We start from the raw sequence: 6,971 nt of genomic DNA on the forward strand, positions 1-6,971 counted from the left end.
TTTTACATATGTACATATTTTACATAAATAAATACACGCAGATTGTCCTTCCTTTCTTCCAAAATGCGGCTGATGGTTTTGCTTCACGCTGCACATAAATAGAAAAACAACAGTCTTTAAATCTTAACACACATACCTTTCTAATACTCCATATAAACCAGTCCACAATGTAACACACAAATTTTGAATTTTAACGAAACGCAGAAGCTTTAGCAGAAGCGCAAAGTTGGGTTTTCTGTCATGCGTCGAATTAAAAAATTTTTTGCTTGAAGCGACGATAAAATAGTTTCGCTTGTCATTTTATTCTTATTAACAACTAATAGTTTGTCAACATGGAAAGTGAAGCGTGAGGTATGTACTTTATTTTTCGATTTTTGTTAATAATATAGTTGTCTGTAAAATGGGTATAGTACCTATTTTATAAATTGTTTTTTTTTTATTGAAAAAATTTTGAAATTTTTATATTAGTTAGAGTTATAAAAGAAGTTCCAACGAGTACAGCAATTTCTCTTAACAGTTCGAAAATCCAACAAATTGCCAATGTAAATCTATCACGAACTCGTCGGGTATTAAATAGAGCATATTTTTCTTAAGTCGTTTATAGCCACGAATCGAGAATATAGGAGGACAAAAATGTTTACTCCATATGTATTTGAGAGATTTCAATGAAATTTGGTATCCAGGGGTTTTCGTTGTCAGGAAATTCGATACTGATATAAAATTTTCAAAATTCAAAATGGCGGATACAATAGGCGGAAGATATCTTAAAAAATGTATAGATTGTTATGAAGTTTGGTATCCAGAGATTTTCGTCGCCACTGGATTCGAAATTGATATTAAATTTTCAAAAATCAAAATGGCGGATCCAATATGGTGGACCACTTTTTTTTAATTATAGTTTGTTATGAAACTTGGTATTCAGAGATCCCCGTTATCTTTGATTACGAAATTGAAATTAAATTTTCAAAAATCAAAATGGCGGATCCAATATGGTGGACCACTTTTTTTTAATTATAGTTTGTTATGAAACTTGGTATTCAGAGATCCCCGTTATCTTTGATTACGAAATTGAAATTAAATTTTCAAAATTCAAAATGGGTTAAAATGGTGCTAAGGTAATGCATTGCGTTAAAAATAAAACGCCTATTGTTCGGGACTCCATATTTGATCCGCCATTTTGAATTTTTGAAAATATAATATCAATTTCGAAATCAGTGACGACGAAAATCTCTAAATTTTTTTGGAAATCGTCCGCCATATTGGATCCGCCATTTTCAATTTTTGAAAATATAATATCAATTTCGAAATCAGTGACGACGAAAATCTCTAAATTTTTTTGGAAATCGTCCGCCATATTGGATCCGCCATTTTCAATTTTTGAAAATATAATATCAATTTCGAAATCAGTGACGACGAAAATCTCTAAATTTTTTTGGAAATCGTCCGCCATATTGGATCCGGTATTTTGTTTTTTGTTTTTTAATTAAATATCAATTTCGAAATCAATGACGACGAAAAGCTCTGGATACCAAGCTTCATAACAATCTATACATTTTTTAATAAATCGCCCGCCATATTGGATCCGCCATTTTCAATTTGGAAATTTTATTTACTATTCGAATTCAGTGACGACGAAAATCCCTAAATACCAAATTTCATTGAAATCTGTCAAATACATATGGAGTAAACATTTTTGTCGTCCTATATTGTCCCTATGTGCGGTGTTACGAATTTTTTCTGTACAAAGTATGTTGAAACCTTTTTTTATATGCGGAGCACCGTCAACAAAAAATTGTCAATAATCAACGATAAGTGCCAGCTACCTTAAATTTGCACTTTACTATACTAAAATTTTAAATTAAAAAAAATTCAGAATTTTCATAGTTTTTGGATAAAATATGAAATCTGGATTTAAATGGTGTTTGTAAGTAATCAGCTATACCTACTTTCAGGGCCGTAGCCAGGATTTTAGCCAGGGGGTTCTGACAAAATATATATTTATTTTCACTTTTATTTCAATATAGATCGATTAAAAGAAAAATACTGATAAAAATAAAATATTTCACACAAACAGGGTTGAAATTTTGAAATTCCTGCCTATATTTTGTTTGTAAGTCAAATTTTGACAAGTTTCATATTATTTATGTTGTTATTTAATTTTGGTTAGTTTTTTATAGTTCATTCTTTGACAACACCCGTATAAATAGATTGAAGGCAGTGTCACACGATTGGGTATTTGCCAAAATTTGGTGCAAATCGTATCCCAATTGTGTGAATACCCAAATATATTTCTTTATTCCAATGATTGGAATCCAATCACGGAAAATAATTTGTTGAAATTCTTCAAAAGAAGATTGCTGTACATATTACCAATCTTTTGACTACAAAAAAAAATGTCCCAATTTTTTTATTTCGTACCAATAGCCCCATATAAAAATGCACAAATCTGTACAAATGTACCAATCGAGTGACACTGCCTAAACAATTTATAGAATAAAAAAAATTGAATTCACAAAATTTTCGTAAAAATTTCAAGTTTTTAATTAGATTCTGAGTAAGCAGTTTTGTAGCCCATTGAATTCTAGTAAAGTACAAGTTTCAAATGGCTAGAAATTACGGTTGATTTCTTAGAATTTCTAAAAAAGCCCGAAATTTGTACGAAAGTTTTTTGAATTTTTTGAATATTGCACAAAGCTGGAAACTTGGATTTACACGGGTTTTGTTAAAGAATTAACTATATTTTTATAAAAAAAATAACCAAAATTAAATAACAACAAAAATAATACGTTAAAACTTGGTAAAGAGTGGTTCGACTATAATTTTTTTACTACTGTATGTATGTATATTTTTACCTCCATTTTATTAGCTCGGGATANTACACAAGAGACATAAATAAAAAAAAAATAATAATAAAAAAAAATTTGCTCACTGAGATTCGAACTCGGATCTCTTTATTTGGCGTGCCAAAGTTTTACTCTGTCGACCATTGCCACTGTTGCAGCGCCGCGAGCAAAATGACATACTTATGCTTTTCACGGGGGATGGATAGGCAGTCTATCCCGTCATCTGGTATGATGCTACTAGTATTTCTACTGGTAGCGTGCTGATGCAGGAGCGGACAATTAGCATCTCCTATGACATCGCCATGTTACAAATACCAGTCGCTAACATTGAAAAAGGATACAACGTGAACTAGTTGGGCTGAAATGCAAACTGGTAGCATTCTGGTTCACAACTGGTAGCTTTCCCTGCAGGGTATGTAATATTGATGCGCCTAAAAGATGCAGTGATTTCTATTTTCAAGTTACATACCTGATGACAGTACGAATGGAAATTATAATGGCGAGGTTTTAGTTTTTTAAACTATAATTATATATTTAACTAGCTAATGCCCGCTTGCCTCGCGGCGCCTAATAATATCTTTTGCGTTGGCCAATACAAAAATAGCGTTTAAAAGAAAAAGCGGTCTGTAAAGTAGAAACGAATAGAGAGCAGAATCCTCCTCACGATATAATGAGTTTTACCGATGGTCATATTTCCAACTGTGAGATCTCTGCCAAGCGTGCGTTATATTCTTCTATGATCTTGCAACTTCAACATTGGTCCGATGTACCATGTAAGCCAATAAAAGTCCTTATAAGGAAACTAAAGAGCAAAAATGAACGTTTTCAGTTATAGGAGGGCACCCGCGGGTGAGCAAAAGAACAGACTAATAGTTTTTTCACCTTTGAGAAAACTACCGTTACATGGTAAGCAGGGTGGTTTTACCCCGTTTTCAAAATCTTCATTGCAAACACCAATCTTGAATAAATTCGCTTCAGTAGTTACTGATTTATAGAAGATTTCGTATTTCTCGAATAAATGATTTTCTGCCGCTTGATATGCTTTATCAGGACCAACAACTGTGCCAAGTTTAGGAGAAATTGGTGAAGCGGTCCATTTTCCAAAAATTTATAATGTTCTTATTTTTCGTCTAAAAATCATTGTAAATAACAATTTTGAGTTAATAAGCTTAAGTAGTTACCAAAATACCGCAACTTTCGTATTTCTGATAACTACCGTTATATGCCCATTTTCAAACCGTCCATCCTTAGCTCAATAGAAGTGCACGTACAATGTTTCATTAATACGATGTTTCCACGATTCGTAATTCGCTATCTAAGTAATTCGTGAATTACCCTGTTTCCAGGCCACACAATAGTAATTCGTTTGGCAGCTCTAGTTCTTATTCTTGTTCTTGTTCTTCGCTATTTATTGTATTTTTGTTTACTGCAAATATCGAAAATGGAGCTAAAATTTAAGTTATCATCAACAATTTTAATTTATATAGAGAATAGTTTATTAATATTATTCCATAACTAGAAAAAGTGCCAGCAAATGGGACCAGGCCTGTGAAAACTTCGATATATTTCCGATAAATATTAGAGAAAGCACCGATTCGTTCGTCATTCGTATGGTAATTCGATCTGAATTACCTACAAATGAGGTAATTTGCTCTCAAAATTTTGTATGGCGAATTACGTAATTCGGAATGAGAGAGCGAGTTACGAATCGTTGAAACGCCGTATAAGATATCTCAATTTTTACTCCAGTTATCGTGCGCGCAGACGGACGGACAGACAGTCACCGCTTAATCGATTTATTCTTTCATTCTGATCATTTATGTATACATACATTTGTCTATATCTATCTCTATTCGTTTTGGCTGTTACAAACAAACTCTTTAGACTTTAAACTTATGTGTTGCCGAGCGGCCAAAATTATTATACTAAAATGCAAGCCGAATCTGTACAAGGTGGTGTTATCGGATCCGCTGATTTCACGGCGAATTTGTACCTTTTTTCAAAATGATGTGTTTGTTGTAATTTTGCTTTCACAAATGAGGCGTTCCCATAAAAGCCTCGAAAACTTACGAGTTTTACACAGTTTAAGGACCGGTTACTCAATGTCTGGTTAACACTAATATCCGGTTAAACATAGTTATTGACGTTACCGACTGTATGCATGGAATCGAAGACGTCGACAGCTGTGTTTAACCGCAGATTAGTGTTAACCAAACATTGAGTAAACGGCCCTAAGACTTTACGAGTTTAAGGGAATCCCCTAATTATTTCCACAATTCTTCTGACATTATTTCACTTTTGGCTGTACATTAATGTGAATGACATTAGCCCTGTTCGCGTACGCACTATCCAGTAAAATCCAATACTAATTTTTTGGCTTTTAGTGGATGACGTTTTCGTACACAAAAAATTGCAAGAAACTAGCAAAAGAGAGAGAATTGAGAGAGCAAAAATGACATTTGAACTTGCAAGTTTTACTGGATTTTTACTGGATAAATGTTTACTAGTAACTATTTGCTAGTAAGAAAAACAGCTGATGGTATGATGCTTAATACAATTCACATTACCAAAAGAATTGTTTGTAGTGCATTTAGAGTTGCAATTGACAAAATAAACCTATTTAAATATGTAATGGGAAATACTATTCTTCTTAGAAAATTGCGTCGGAAAATAACATATTAGCCAGCTGTTCATAAAACTTGCAACTTCTTGCTGGTTTTGCGTTTTCGTACTTTCTTGCATATTTCTTTCATTGGGAGTATGAATGACTATACAACATAAAAGCATAAAGCTACGTTACGTTCATTTAGCTTTACATAAAAGCGGTACCGCTATTAGCGTTAAGAATAGCGTTTGTTATGTTACGGTCGTAATATTACGGCACCGCTCAAGGCATATTAAACCGCTTTTCGAGGAAACCAAAGTTTAAGCGGCACGGAGACAATCAAATAAATACGTCAAGCATTACATATGTGTGAGTGAGGTTGGCTCGTTTCTTGCCCGCAAACGTTCAAATAAACGTGTCAATCACCACTTTGAATTGTAAATACGTTCCTTTATTCGCATGTTGTCATCGGATGAGTATTTATTAATTATTATATCATTTATGACATAATTGTACATGTTATATGTTATAAATTAATATTTATTTTATTTCATAAAGCTGGTAAGCATTGGTAATGCTCAATCAAACGTAAAACAATTTATTTTTCTTGTCCGCGCACTTGCTGAAGGCAAGTGAGCTTGTTTTTTTTGGCAAGCATGTGTTATTTGAGTTTTACAGGTTTTTTCACGAAGTTACCTGGAACGCAACTAATAGGTTTAACGAGTTACCGTATCGTATTGGATACATTGATGGCAGCGAGATCAAGCTGGTCGCGAAACCACACAACAACCATGAGGTATCTTTCTCTCGACAACTAATATACTCCATAAAACTGCAGGTTGTGTGTGATTATAAGCTACGCATAATGCATGCATAGGTATGTGGGCACATTAATCAACTGCGTTCAGGCTTGCTTTCATAATTTATAAAGATATTTCATTAGCAAGTCTACGTAGTATTTTTTTCTTCATCAATTTATAATATATTCGCAGATTTTACAAGGCGAAATTATTTGATTTCAGCGTGACTGGCTTATAAATTACGAATGTGCCGTAAATTACGATAATCTGCTTTAATTACGGTGACCGTCCGTTCTGTTTTTTGCAGGACCGTACTGTTTTTCAAAGGTCGGTCCTGCGTAGTTTTTCAAACCTGAAAAACCTGAAAATGTACTGATTTTTTTCAAGTGTCCTGCATTTGTCCCGCATTTTATTCGTTATTTTAAAATTATCGGACAATGGATGGATTTTTTCAAAAAAGTGTTTTTTTGTACTTTTCGTGGCTTTTCTTCAATATCTCATGAAAAAATCTCCAAATCAACGTTAGCAATGAAAATTATTAGTGCTACAGGCGACCATTTGCATTTTGTCGTCAAAGTCGAAATAAATAATATAAAAAAACTTTTTAATATACAACGCTTTTATAAATGGACTAAAAAGTAGAAAATAATACTTCTCAGTCCCATAGAATTTGTTTTGATAACTTTTGATTTTGAAATTTTAGCAAAAGTCATTATAAACAAT

Source organism: Rhagoletis zephyria, unplaced genomic scaffold (genome assembly GCF_001687245.7).
Source record: "Rhagoletis zephyria isolate East Lansing unplaced genomic scaffold, Rhagoletis_zephyria_1.1 Rzeph_scaffold_00071, whole genome shotgun sequence".
NCBI classification, from domain to species: Eukaryota; Metazoa; Arthropoda; class Insecta; order Diptera; family Tephritidae; genus Rhagoletis; species Rhagoletis zephyria.